Below are 15,286 nucleotides of genomic sequence, written 5' to 3' on the forward strand. Positions count from 1 at the left end.
AGGGCACTTAACTCTCGCACGTGCACCAACCAAATTCCAATACGTGAATCTACTGCACGTGTGCCAACCGAAGACTCGTGCATGCGCACAAGAATCAAGATGGTTGCGCCTAGTCTATGGACCCCAGAATGCTGACAAACAAGGTAAGTTCACAAATTTTGGCTCTTCCATGCCCTGTATCACGTAATAGTTTGTCAAATACAATATAAATCATGTAAACATTATATTTTTTCTTAAATTCGGTTGTATGTATGGATGGACGTAAGTCAAGTAGGTCATGAGCTGGGGAATGCTTGCACTGATAATGCCTTTCATACTGAAGACTGTTCCAAAATACTCATTTAGTTCCTCTGCCATCTCCTTGTCTCCCATTATAATTTCTCCAACATCATTTTCAAACAGTCCTAGTTCTATTCTTGCCTCTTTTTTATTCTTCATATACTTTAAAAGCTTTTAGTACTATTTTTGTATTATTAGATAGCCTCCTTTCAAAGTTTATCTTTTCCTTCCTCATGGCTTTCTTAGTTGCATTCTGTTTGCTTTAAAAAGCTTCCAAATCCTCTGTCCTCCCATTATTTTTTCCTGCTTATATGCCTTTTCTTTTTCTTTGACTTCTCTTGTAAGACACAGTTGTGTCACTTTTCCATCTAAATATTTCTTTTTTGGAATATACCTGTCCTGCAATTTTTTTATTTCTCACAGAAACTCCAGCCATTGCTGCTCTTCCATCCTCCCTACCAGTCTGCCTTTCTAATTATCTTTTACCAGTTCCTCTCTCATATCTCTGTCATCCCCTTTATTCCTTTGGTATACTGACATAATCTGATTTTAGTTTCTCTCTTTCAAACTGCAGGGCGAATTCTATCATGTTATGATCACTGCTTCCTAAGGGTTCCCTCACCTTTATCAACTCTGATTCATTACACAATACCCAACACACTATCCTGAAGTCCCTTTTGTGGCTGCAGAATCTCCTATCTGTTCCCCTAACTATCGAGTCCCCTGTGACTACTGCTCTCTGAGGCTCAGAGCCGACCACAGTGCTATTGATATGCCTGCTGCCTTGCCTAGATAGGTGCTTTCCCATAGCAGTATCCAAAGGGGTATACTTGTTGCAAAGGAGAATAGTCATAGAGGTGTTCAACGCTGACTGTCTATGCCTTTCCTTCTCCTTACAGTCACCCATTTTCCTGCCTCTTCCCTCTTAGGTGTTACTGCCTCCTTATAGCTTCTGTTTGTTACGCCTTCTGCCTCTCGAATGATCCGGAGTTCATTGAGGTCCGATTCCAGTTCCCTAACATGATCTATAACGAACTGCAGCTGAGTGGACTTCTTGCAGGTGTAGTCATCAGGGACACACGTGCTGTGCCAGATTTTCCACATGCTGCAATTGGAGCATTCCACTGCTCTAGTTTCCATTTCCACTACCTGCCCTTGTTACTATGAAAAGATTTTACCTGACCTTACCTGTAGCACATCCTCAGCCTCTGCTTCCCAAAGCGTCTGCTCGGCAATGTCTCTAACTCTCCACTCCTACACTGGGCCACTCACACACTGGCCACTCCATTGGTGCTTTCCTTCTTTTTATTTGCTCCTGTCTCTATCTTTAGCACAGGACCTCCCTCTCCTGCCCCCCCCCCCCCACCAATTGCCACTCCACTTCACTTTTAATCTCCCCTGAAACAAAGTATAGCTCCTGGCACTCACCAGTAGCCAAGCCCTAACTCTGCTCTACACTGCTTCGCTTTCAAACTCCCCTAAAACAAAGTACAGTTCCCATGTTGGATCCTTGACGTGAAGATACAAGTAATCAATACTGAGCAATTGCCCAATCCACTTAACCTAAATATCTTGAATTGCATCTGGTGCAGAGTTAACAAATAGCAAGATCCTCCCTTGGTACTGCTTGCTTTATACTTGTCTTTGTAGTCAAGCCAGGATTTTGCAAATCTATATAGTACTTTTAGGAGTCATTCAACTGAGAAATTTGAGTATGAATGACAGATAAATTTAAGGCTTGATCTTGAAAAGTCAAAGGCATAGCCACTTGAGCTAATAATCCACTAGAATCTGCCAATTTTTTAAAGATGTTTCATGCCTTATTATCTACAGAGCCCTTGGCTGTGCTCATCTGGAGTGAGTCAGTAACATAAGCTGTAAACTTTGCCCACAGCAACACAAGTTCAAATTTGTTAACATCTGAATACCAAGAAGATGAACCGAGAAGGGAAGGCAAGGCTCACTGCACAAATAATTTGTTCTTTTCTTTTTTTTTAAGTACAAAATTATGCAAAAAACAACTGTTTCCTTTCTATTTCTCTTTGGATTTCCCAATGATACTATCATACATTTATAGAATGGATAAAATTTAAATTAAAACATTTAAAATTCATTTTCAATGAATTCAAATTCCTGAAGGTGTGATTTGTGTACATTTATGACTAATTCAATTTAATAATGCTAATGGCTTTTTGGATTGGTGATCTCATGAACTGTGTAAAAAATATATCTTCCAAAAACGAGCACACTGGATGACTGGATGGAAAATGCCAATCGTTGTTTTTCTTTCGAGGATTCTACTTTTGAACTTCCTTGTAACTTCCTCAGTGTTTGGATTTTAGCATGTTCATGAAGTTGACAGTGGGTTGAAAGAGTTAAATTATTAGAACAGCTTGTGAAGATTCTTCTTGTATTCTGGAGAGATATAACAGAGATATCGGGAAACTTTGCTTCACACAGGAAGTGGAAATTTGGAACTCTCTCGCAGATAGCTGTGAAGATGAAGCCAACTGAAATTTTCAAAACTAAGATTTTTGTTAGACAGCACATTTATGGGTTGGCCAGTTCACAGTGCTGGAGAAACTCAACAGGTCACGCAGCATCCATGGAAAGCAAAAGCTAGTTGATGTCTTCATCAGTGCCGAAAATCAGGCAGATATAGAATGAAAAGGGTGGGGGGGGGGTGTAGTGTGCGGCGAAAGAACCAAAGACTTGTTGATCCAAACCAAGGCTTTTATTAAGTAAAAGACTGGAGCATATTACAAGTAGGTCGACCAGTCCAGAATGACCTGGTCTGGCTTGGAGCAATCCTTTAAGACCTGCCAGTAGGTGTGGCTACACTCTCAGCCAATCACACTCATCCTACACTACAATCTGTACATATACACATTGGTGTTAGAATCTGTACTGTCACGGGGGGAAAACGGATAGGAACACAGGTTAACAGGTGCATACAGGTGTGAGGGCAAAGAAGCGGAGGAGAGGACAGGGGACTAAGAAGGATAGCTTGCTAATAGGGGAAGAAAGGAAAGGAGTTGGTGAGCTCAAAGAAGGGAGGCAGAGGGATGAGGGAAAGAGAGAGACCAGGGGAGGGGGGGTTCTTGGGTTTTCCAGCCAAATGGAAGTCTACAGATCAAACTGAACAGCAAAGCAAAGTCTGAATGAACTGAATGACCGACTTTTTTTGCTGCGTGCTGGCCAGCAAGTCAAAACAATTATTTTGTTGACCCAAATCAAATTTGAAAGGAATCACTTGCAAAACTTTTCCAAAATTATAACATGATAAATTTCATTTGGAGCAGCCAGAATAACCAAATAATGGTTAGCTTTGAATGAGTTTGAAAGAAATTCAGCATCTGTTACAAAGTCCCTAAACAGAAGTCAGGGGCTTAGTTACATGGGAGTAGCCGAACACCATGGTTTCCCTTTGAACCTGGTCAGGGCTAAATTGTTATGCCTGAAACAAAAGTATTCAATACATTTTGAAAAATGTTTCCCTTGAAAAATTAGAATAATGAATGTATCTCAAACCTAAAGTTGTGTATTTATATTCCAGTCACAAAGTAAATATAGCCATATAACCACTTACAGCACAGAACAGGCCAGTTCGACCCTACTAGTCCATGCCGTAGCAAATCCCCACCCTCCTAGTCTCACTGACCAGCACCCGGTCCATACCCCTCTAATCCCCTCCTATCCATGTAACGATCCAGTCTTTCCTTAAATGTAACCAATGATCCCGCCTTGACCACGTCTACTGGAAGCTCATTCCACATCCCCACCACCCTCTGCGTAAAGAAATTTCCCCTCATGTTCCCTTTATAATTTTCCCCCTTCAATCTTAAACCATGTCCTCTAGTTTGAATCTTCCCCACTCTTAATTGAAAAAGCCTATCCACATTTACTCTGTCTGTCCCTTTTAAAATCTTAAGCACCTCTATCAAAGTAATGATGGAAGATATGGGAATGAAAGGAAACTACTGCTGCATAAAATACAGCTGTTGGACTTGTATTGGATCACTTCTGTGACATTGGACAACAGCAGGATGAGAACATTGAATTGAAATCATGATTGTAATACTTTGTTTAGATTGTCCTCAATAAATTGGAGTGCTTCCTATTTCCACCACAAAGCAGTTTTTGTGGACAGTTTCACAAAGCAGTCCAAACTTATGTTTGTGAGACCCCTTGCTCATCAAGACTTTTAGAGGAACTAGGGTGCATTGAGACTAATTACTCTTATCTGCATACTTATTTGCAGCCAGGTCATTTACTTTTAAAAGTATATGCATTTATTAAAATCTGGGTTACTATCAGATCTAACAATATATCCCTTACATTGACATCACATTTACAAGATTTTGTTATGTTTTCTCTTCTATTTTCCCCATTCATTTCTTTTATATTTTTGTCACAGCACTGATTCTCTAAAGTAAATTCAGTCAAGCAGGAAGGTCTGTACACCTTAGCAAAATTCCCAAACCCTTCAATTAACAAATATGACATGTGTGTATGCCTCATTTTAAATAAACCAGAAGCACTGGAAAAGGCCCTTTGGCCCAACTCATTCATGCCAACCAAGACGCTATTTCGGATAATCCCATTTACGTGGATTTGGCCCATATTCCTCATATATGCACCAGTCTAATGTCTTTTAAATATTGTAATTGTACCTGCCTCTACTGTATGCTCTAGCAGCTCATTCCGTATTGCCAGCCTGCTTCATTTGAAAAATTTGGTTCTCAGATCGACTTTAATTCTTTCTCCTCTCACCACAAAACTTTGCCTTTTGGTTTTAGACTCACCTCCACTGGGAAAAACAGAGTGTAATGATCTCCCCCATCTATTGCCCCTCATAATTTAAAAATATCTTAAGGTTATCATTCACTAACCTATCCACTCGCTCTTTATAACACAAGACCTCCAGTTCAGGGGACATTCTGTGAGGCTTTTCTGCACCCTCTCTAGCTTAAATACATCCTTCCAATAGTGTGGCAACCTAAATTGCACTCAAAACTCTACAAAAATCTACAAAGGATTTGTACAACTACAACTTGACATCCAGAGTCCTATACCTTAGCTATTCACCATCACTCTGTCCACCTTTATCTCCACTTTCAGGGATCTATGTACTTTATCCTCTTCTTGCTGTCTTACTGTTCAATAGCTTTCCCATGTCCATTGCCATTCATTGTGTATCTCCTGCTTTGGCTTAACTTACCAAAATACATTGCTCTGCACTTCCTTGAGTTAAATTCCATCAGTCATTCCCATGTCCACTTCCCCAGTTGATGTAAATCCTGTTATAACCTTAGACAACCTTCTTCACTGTTCACAATACCACCACTGTCATTTACAAAATTACTAATCATGCCACCTGTTCTCTGCAGCAAATCATGAATATATGACCTATAACAGAGGAACCAGCACTTATTCCAGCACCACACTATTGGCTACAAGTCGCCAATCTGAAAACAATCCTCTTGTACCACCTTGTGTATCATACAATGCAGAACCTTATCAAAGGCTAAAGTTAATACAGACAACATTCAGCACCCTGCTTTACTCTTGGTCGCCTCTTCAAAAAACTATCAAATTTGTGAGACATGATTTCCCATGCTGACTATCTGTAATCAGTCCTTGCTTTTCCCAATGTAATTAAATCCTATCCCTCAAAGTCCCGTCCAGTAATTTTCCCTTCACAGATGTAAGGTTCAATGCACTGTAGATCATTGGTTGGTCTTTGCAGTCCTCCTGAAATAAAGGCAATATTAGCCACCTTCCAGTCTTCTAGTACTTTACCCATGGCTAAAAAAGATACAAAAATCTCTCCAAGGTCCTTAAAATCTCCTCTCTTGCTTCCCACAATATCATAGAATACACCTGCTCAGACTTCAGAGATTTATCCATCATTTTGCACTTCAAGACAACTAATACCACCTCATTCAGAATTTCCATATGCTTCACCATCTCACTTTGCAAGTTCCTCTTTAATGCCATCAAAATTAGCATTCCACCAAATAAGAACTTTAACTTGTGGACCAGTCCAATCTTTTTTCCAGAATTATTTTGAAATTACAGAATTATGGTCTCTGTCCCAAAGTTCTCCTGTAATGATGCATCAGGCCCAGCCTCATTTCCCAATAGAAGGTCAAGTGTTGCCCTCTCTTTTGGAGGGCTATCTATCTATGGCTTTAGAAATTCTGCTCCATCTAATCCCTTCACACTGTGGCAGACTTGGTCAATATTAGGGAAGTGAAAATCACTTACTGTTACAAGCCTATTTTTTCTGCACAGAACTATGATTTCCCTACATATTTTCTCCTCTAATTCCATTGAATTCTGGGGGCCTATAATCCAATCCCATCAAATTGATTACCCTTTTCTTGCACCAATATTTTATCTTCAATATTATTGTTAATTAAGTACCTGACAAATATTTAACCACCAGTGCATTTGCTTTAAGATCATAAATCAGTTATTATTGATCCCTATATAAAATTTAATCAATTATTCATGGATAATGTATATGATTAAATTATTCAGAATTATTCATTTATAGCACCCCTCCTGAGAAATGCCAATCTGTGAGCACTTTTTACATAAAATATCAATGATGTGTGTACATCATTATATATATTTTATATGATGTTTATTGAAAATAACCAAATACATAATTGTATGCAAATGCTGTTTGATCATATCTCGATGAAAATGTATGTTGAAAAAAATGCAAAAATGCACTGGATCATTGTTAGCACAGAGTTCAAAATTGATCAGCAAGGACCATAAGTCATTCACAACACACAAAGAAAATCACATATGGATTATTAAATCAAGAAGCTATGCTTTAATCTTCTTATTTGAAAAGTACTTTCAAATTCATATTTGTTCTGCCATTCATTGCCAACTGGAACAGAGATCTGCTTCTTAGTTGATGCTGGTTGGAATGAGATATGAGGACATGTCCAGTGATAGTTATCCCTGTGATTCTCATAGACAGTCAAAGAGTCACAGAAGCATAAAGCACCAAGCAGACTCTTTGTTCCATCTTGTCCATGCCAACTAAGTTGGTCTTCAGGGCTTGTTCCATTTGCCTGCATTTAGTCCATCTTTCTAATTCCCCTTCCTCCCCATATGTCTGTCCAAATGTTTTAACAATATCAAAATTGCAACCATTTCTACATTTTGTTCTGGTAGCTCATCCTAGGTAGGGACCACCCTCTAGGTCAGGGGTAGCTAAACCACAGCTCCTAATCCACATACGGCACTTTGACATATAATGTGCGGCTTGCAGAAATATGTTGGCTGAGACAGGAATCGGGATAGTTTTAGTGGGCGTGGCTTGGAATTGAAAATATTTAGTATGTATAATGTATAGACAAGTTAATCCCTCTATATTTGGCCATGGCAGCCTGTCCATCTGAGCTCCCGTCACCCTGGCTGCCTTCCCATCCAAGCTCTTGACAATGCCAACCATGGACTCTCGCCTTGGCCCTGCCCCCCGCCTGCCCATCCAAGCTCCCAACACCCCGAACAATGCAGGTACTTACCAGTCAAAAGTAGTATGTGTGTAATAGTTGACCCCCTAAATTTTACCATCAAAATTGGTCCACAAAATTCAACTATGACACGAGTATGTACAGTATGTGTAATTATTGATTATTGAAACTAATATAAATTAAGTTTAAAATCTACATTCATGAATAAATATTATTACATACATGCATTTCTTAATATTTACATATTTTTTGTAACAAAATGTGAATGTAAGGCATAAACATGCATTCAATATTTTTTATGTTTTGCGGCTCTTAAACACCTGAAATTTATTATATGTGACTCTTACGTTAAGCAAGTTTGGTCACCGCTGCTCTTGGTGATAAAGTTGCACTTCAAGCACACCTTAATTCTCTTCCCTCTCAAATTAAATCTCTGCCTTGTAGTTGCAGAATCATTTACCATGATTTTGTAAAGCTTTATAATATCACTCCTAAGCCTCCTACTCCCTAGGGAATTAAGACCCAGCCAATGTTTGTACTTAATACGTCACCCATTGAAGGCAAGTGTGCCAAATACCTTCTTCACCAACTTGCCTGCCTGTGTTTCCACTTTCAGGGAACTATGCATCTGCACTCCCTAGGTCTCACTTCTTTCTTCTTTCTTCTTCTTTGGCTTGGCTTCGCGGACGAAGATTTATGGAGGGGTAATGTCCACGTCAGCTGCAGGCTCGTTTGTGGCTGACAAGTCTGATGCGGGACAGGCAGACACGGTTGCAGTGGTTGCAAGGGAAAATTGGTGGGTTGGGGTTGGGTGTTTGGTTTTTGCTCCTTTGTCTTTTGACAGTGAGGTGGGCTCTGCGGTCTTCTTCAAAGGAGGTTGCTGCCCGCCGAACTGTGAGGCTAAATTCTACAGGGCCAACCATTCACTGTGTGTCCTGTCCTGGCTTGACTTACCAAAATGCAAAATCTTACTCTTATCAGAATTAACTCCCACTTGTCACTCCTTGGCCCACCATCCCAGCTTATTGTAAACTTCAATATCCTTCCTCATTGTTCACTACATCACCAATTGTATTGTCATCTGCAGATTTTCTGATCGTGTTATCCACATTGTTATTCAAATCATTAATCGTAATAACAAATAACAGTGGACTCAGCACCCAGCTCCTGACACATCACTGGTTACAGGCATCCAGTCAGAAAAACATCCTTTACTACTACCCTCTGACTCCTTCCATGAAGAAAACAATTAATCAAATGGACCAGCTCCACTTGAGTTCCAAGTGATCTAATCTTCCAGGCTAACCACTCTACTGCCTGCCCTCATCCATACTCTTCATCATTTCTTAAAATAATTCTTTCAGATGCCAGAGACATGATCTCCCATCTGTTCAAATGCTGATAGATCCTGTCCCTGAAGATCACCAACAGCAATTTTCCTACAACCTCACTTGACTTGTCCTTGATGCACTTTTTAAACAACATTAACCACCTTCCAGTCTTCCAGCACTTCATCTGAGGCAAAGATGATGTAACTATCTCAGCTAAGGCCTCTGAAAATTTTCCCCTAGTGTGGTGGTCCACCACCGGCCTATCGCAGGGGGAAACCTCTGTACCTGCAGGAGTGTAAGGGGACAGGAAAACACCTGGTCGGCTGTCAATCACCCTCCGGGATATAAGCCTGCACCAGCCTCCTGAGGCCTCACTCAGAGTTGCTGCAGCCACAGCCAGCCTGGCTCTGTGGAAATCTTTGTGGATTAAAGCCTGTTGAAGAGTCTTTATCTATGTGTTTGTGTGATTGTGTGATTTAATCCACAAAATTTTCCCATGGCGGCTATGGAAAAATTCCTTTATGCAGAAAGCCTCGAGGTCAACCCACGCCACCTGGAAGCCCAGAGATGCTTCAAGATCTGGCAGCATGCGGTCGAGGCAATCATCAAGGCACACGAGGGCGACATCCTGGACTCTGATCGGAAGAGGTTGGTCCTACTCCGGTCAAAGCTGGGTCCCCGCGCCTTCCAGGTAACCAAAGGCTGCTCCACGTACAAGAGCACAATGGACACTCTCGAGAACTTGTACAAGCCCCCCATGAATGTGCTCTGTGCAAGATACCTCCTCAACACCCGAGCCCAGCAACCTGAGAAGACGGCTGTCTTACCTGGGACATTTGCGAGATTTGGCCCGACCGTGTCTGGCTGAACACAGGGTAGGTGTAGAGGAGGTCAAGAGGCTAATCCAGTATGCCTTCGTCTGAGGGCTACGCTTGAGGGCCATCTGGCACAAGCTGCTGGAAGACAACATCGATGCCCTAACCAGGACTGTAGAAGTGGTCCAAACTCTTGAATCAGCAGCCCTGCACGTCGAAGCCTTCGATTCCAGGTTCCCCCAGGCTCCCTCATGGCCCTCTCATACTGCAGCTGCAGCCCCAGGCTGAGCTGGGGAGGAGAATGTCGCTGCAGCAGGCGCCCGGCACCCCTGTAAGTAATGTGGGTCCTGGTATGCGTCAGATCGATGATCACGCCAAAACTGCCCAGCTAGGAACCAGTATTGTTCCCAATGCGGCAAGAAAGGCCACTTTGCAAAAGTGTGCCTCTCTAAACCTGCTGGCAGCTCACCAGCCCTCTATGACCTCCCCCACAGACCCCCTCCCCTACGTGCGTGTGCTGGGCGGCACCATTGTCCCCGCAATGACTTCCCCCTTCCCCGACTTTGACTGCTCAACATCTGGCCCCTTCAGCGACCGTCACAGCATGTGCCCAAGCATCTGTACCAGTCCCCGCCCTCGCCAGCACCTCTCACTGAGAACTACAGTGATGTCACTTCTGGCTGACGTAACGACGTCTCTGCCACCAGCCGTGATGATGCCACTTTCCTCGACTCAGTGGACATGGCTGGGGAAGGAGGCCATCCACACAACAATCCCCCATGTGCCACTGCCATCTTGGGCCAGGCAGCGCCGACACGGAGGGCCCCCGACAACGTTGAGAATGATGTGGTCAATACGAGTGATGACTAGGCCGCCATACCAATGCTCCCCATGCCTCTGGGTGCCATCAGCTGCCGCATTCCGCACCCAGCGACCGATGGCAATGTGGTCAACACGGGCAATGACCAGGCTATCCTACCGATGTTCCCCACACCTCCGGGGGCTGTCGGCTACCGCATGCTGCACCTCATGACCGATCTTGATGTGGTCAACACGGGTGATGACCATGTCGCCCTATCGACGCTCCCCATCCCTCCTGATAGCGACGACTCCAACTCCAAGATGGTCCTGGCTGCGACCACGCTAACCAGGGACATCCCCCACGATCTTGGGCGCTCGATGATGGATGTGCGAGTCAAGGGGCAGGTAACAAAGTCCTTTTTGGACAGTGGCATCACCGAGAGCTTCATTCACCAGAGTGTGGCCCACTCCCTAAGGTTAAAGGTCCACCCCACCTCCTGCTCGATCGCCCTCGCTGCCAAGGATAAGATTGTTGGTACCCTCGGGTGCTGATTCAGGCTCCTGGTCATGCCCAAACTCTGCATTCCACTTCTCCTGGGCCTGGATTTCCAGTGCCACCTGCAATGTGTCACCCTTGCCTTCAGGGGGCCCCAACCTCCACTCACATTGCCCAGCACACCAACCTACCAGCCCTGGCCAACTTGTGGCCTCTCCACAATGTGCATCGCCCCACTGACGCTCTTTCCACATCTTGCGCTAGGCTGCCAGCTGATCACCGCCAGAAGTAGAAGCTATTGCGCTGCAGACAGGGACTTCATCAAGGCGGAGGTGTGGTGACTCCTGGCGGAAGGCGCTATAGAGCCCAGTAACAACCCTCTCCCAAGTCCTGGTAGTCAAAGGGGGGGTATAAGCCGAGGATGGTGGTGGATTACAGCCAGATCATTAATCGGTTCACCCAGCTCGATGCCTTCCCCCTGCCAAGAATCACCGACATGGTCAATAAGATGGCCCGCTATCAGGTTTTCTCCACGATTGACTTAAAGTCGGCGTATCACCAAATCCCTATCCACCCGAAGGACAAGCCCTACACCGCCTTTGAGGCAGACGGGCACCTGTACCAGTTCCACCAGGTTCCTTTAGGGGTCATGAATGGGGTCTCCATCTTCCAGCGGCAGATGGATTGCATGGTAGACCGGCACAAGCTGAAGGCGACATTCCCATATCTGGATAACGTCACTATCTGCGGCCGTGACCAGCAGGACCACGATGCTAACCTGGAAAGATTCCTCCAGTCGGCCGCGGAGCTGAATCTCACTTACAACAAGAAGAAGTGTGTGTTCAGCACCACCCGCCTCGCCATCCTGGGGTACATCGTGGCCCATGGAGTCATTGGCCCAGATCCAGAAAGGATGCACACATTAATGGAGTTATCCCTCTCCCCCACGCTAAAGACCCTCCGCAAGTGCCTGGGCCTGTTCTCTTATTACTCACACTGGGTCCCTCAAATCTCGGAGAAGGTCCGCCCATTGGCCAAAGCCACAATTTTTCCCGTCCCACCTGAGGCGCAGGCAGCCTTCACCCACATCAGGTAAGACATCGTGGATGCCATGTAGCAGGCTGTGGATGAGGACTCCCCCTTCCAAGTGGAGAGCAATGTCTCCAAGGTGGTCCTCGCTGCTATCTTCAGCCAAGGGGGGCACTCCATTGCCTTCTTCTCCAGGACCCTCCACGGCTCCGAGCTTTGGCACTCCACCATTGAAAAGGAGGCCCAGGTGATTGTGGAAGCAGTCTGCCACTGACACCACTACCTGGCCGGCAGAAGATTCATGCTCCTCACAGACCAGTGGGCCGTGGCATTCATGTTTAACACTACCCACAAGAGCAAGATCAAGAATGACAAGATCCTGTGCTGGAGAGTCAAGCTGACAACCTACAGCTACGACATCCAGTACCGCCCCAGGAAGTTTAACGACTCCCCTGATGCCCTCTCTCGCACCTGCGCGTCTATGCATGATGACAAGTTGCAGGCATTGAATGAGTCCCTTTGCCATCCGGATGTCACCTGGTTGTACCATTTAGTTAAGTCCTGAAATCTGCCGTACACCATCAGGGACGTCATGGACATGACCGAGGCCTGTCAGGTCTGTGCGGAGTGCAAACCCCACTTCTTCTGACCCCCCCAGGCCCACATTGTAAAGGCTACTTGGCCTTTCGAGCATCTCAGCATGGACTTCAAAGGGCCCCTGCCTTCCACGAACCGAAATGTCTACTTCCTCACAGTAGTGGACGAGTACTCATGATTCCCTTTCGCCATCCCTTGTCCGGACACCTCCACGGCCACCGTCATCAGGGCCTTGGGGCAGATTTTCACCATGTTTGGCTACCCCACCTTCATCCACAGCGACCGGGGGTCTAGTTTCATGAGCGACGAGCTGCGCCAGTACCTGACGGCGAGGGTCATCAAGACAAGTCGCACTACAAGCTATAACCTGAGAAGCAACGGGCAAGTGGAACGTGAGAATGGGATGGTCTGGAAGGTCTCCTCCTGGCTCTCAGGTCAAAAAGGTGGGCCGTTGAGTACTGGCAGGACACCCTGCCTAAGGCACTCCATGCCATTCTGTCACAGCTGTGCACGGCTACCAACAAGACCCCTCACGAACGCCTGTTCCAATTCCCCAGGAGGTCAGTGACTGGAACGTCACTCCCAGCATGGCTCACATCCTCGGGACTGGTGCTTCTGCATAAGCATGTATGGACACACAAGGCTGAAGCCCTGGTGGAGCAGGTTTTCCTCCTTCATGCAAACCATAACTATCCTTACGTTAGGTTCGGCAGTGGCAGGGAGGACACCGTCTCAACCAGGGACCTGACACCAGCAGGAGCACCCACCACACCATTCCACCCTCCAACCCAGGACAATGCTGTCCGGGCATACATCCCCATCCCCAGGCAGCTATGGGGCACACAGGGCCTCCTTCACTACTAGGGGTCCGCTTCAGCCTTAGGAGACGAACCCCCCCCCCCCCCCCACGACCCGTATTCATCAACCCCAGCCCCCCTGGCCACCCCTCCGCGTGGCACCACACCAGCCTCACATACCCCTGCCGCCAGCCCCCCCCACTTCTCCTCTGACCAGTGACCAGGAGCCAGTCCTACGATGGTCACAAAGACCCCGGCAGCCGCCGAGTCGTCTCAACCTGTAAATATTGTATGTACATAGTGGGTGCGATTCCTTGTTACTGTCCTGCCCCCCACCCCCCCCCCCGGGACAATTTTAAAGAAGGGGGTGAATGTGGTGGCCTACTGCAGTGGGCAACCTCTGTACCTGCAGGAGTGTAAGGGGACAAGACAACACCTGGCCGGCTGTCAATCAGTCGGCCTGAATGGATCAAGCCCCACCCAGTCGGGTGTCAATCACCCTCCAGGATATAAGCCTGCGCTGGCCTCCTAAGGCCTCATTCAGAGTTGCTGCAGCCACAGCCAGCCTGGCTCTATGGAAGTCTTTGTGGATTAAAGCCTGTGGTACAGTCTTTATCTTTGTGTGTAGCTAATAGTGCACCACACCTAGCTTTCCATAAGGTGTGAGGAAGCACTTCATCGAGGATTTGTCCACCTTAATATATTACAATAAAAACACAAAACTGGGGAAATTCAGCAAGTTAAACAGTGTACTTTATATTGAAAAGGTATACATAACCAATATTTCAGCCTTAAGCTCTTCATCAATTTTGACCTGCTGAGCTTTCCCAGCTTTGTGTTTTTAATTCCATCACAGTCTCTGCATACTTTTAATATACTGCAAGGCTGTCAATATACCTCCTCCCTAGTACTTATGATGTGGTCCAGGATATTGCAATGCATTTCCTTCAATTCCTTGCTTTCCATGATCTTCTCCGCAGCAAAGATGTGAGAAATATTAATTTAAAATTTCACCATCTCCTCTGACTCCACGCAAAGCCAGCCACGCTGATCTTTAATGGGTCCAATCCTCACCCTGGTCATCTTTTACCTTTATCTCACCAGCCAGTTCCATTTCATGTCTTTAACTGAGAAAGTCTGAAGGGCCCACACCCAAAACATTGGTTACTTTACTTGCTGTGGTTTTTGCTTTCCCTGCTGAGCTTCTCCAGCATATTTGTATATTCCATCTCATGTCTTTCTGTTGTACTTACTTTGAGGAAGTACCTGGCATTGCTTGGTACATACAGTCACTGATATCAGGAACCTGCATTCTGCAAATTAGGATACTTCAAGATATCCTACAAATAATCTACTTTCAGAAATTTGACTTTTTGCCTTAAAGTGCAGTGAAATCTTGCCTAAAAGATAACATGGAATTGTACTAAATAATGGTTGTACAGAATAACTGAATGAAAAGATGCACTTGTGGAATGTTGCTGTAATAAAGAGAAAGTGTCAAATAAAAAAATGAATAAGACATTGGAAATTAATATGTGTATTTAATATTCTAGAAAATTGGAATAAAAATTATATTATGATGACTGAATATGAAAAAGCAGAGTGGTTTGCCATGGAGTTGTGCAATAAGAACTAAATA

The sequence above is a fragment of the Narcine bancroftii genome, chromosome 1 (assembly GCF_036971445.1).
Source record: "Narcine bancroftii isolate sNarBan1 chromosome 1, sNarBan1.hap1, whole genome shotgun sequence".
Classification (NCBI taxonomy): domain Eukaryota; kingdom Metazoa; phylum Chordata; class Chondrichthyes; order Torpediniformes; family Narcinidae; genus Narcine; species Narcine bancroftii.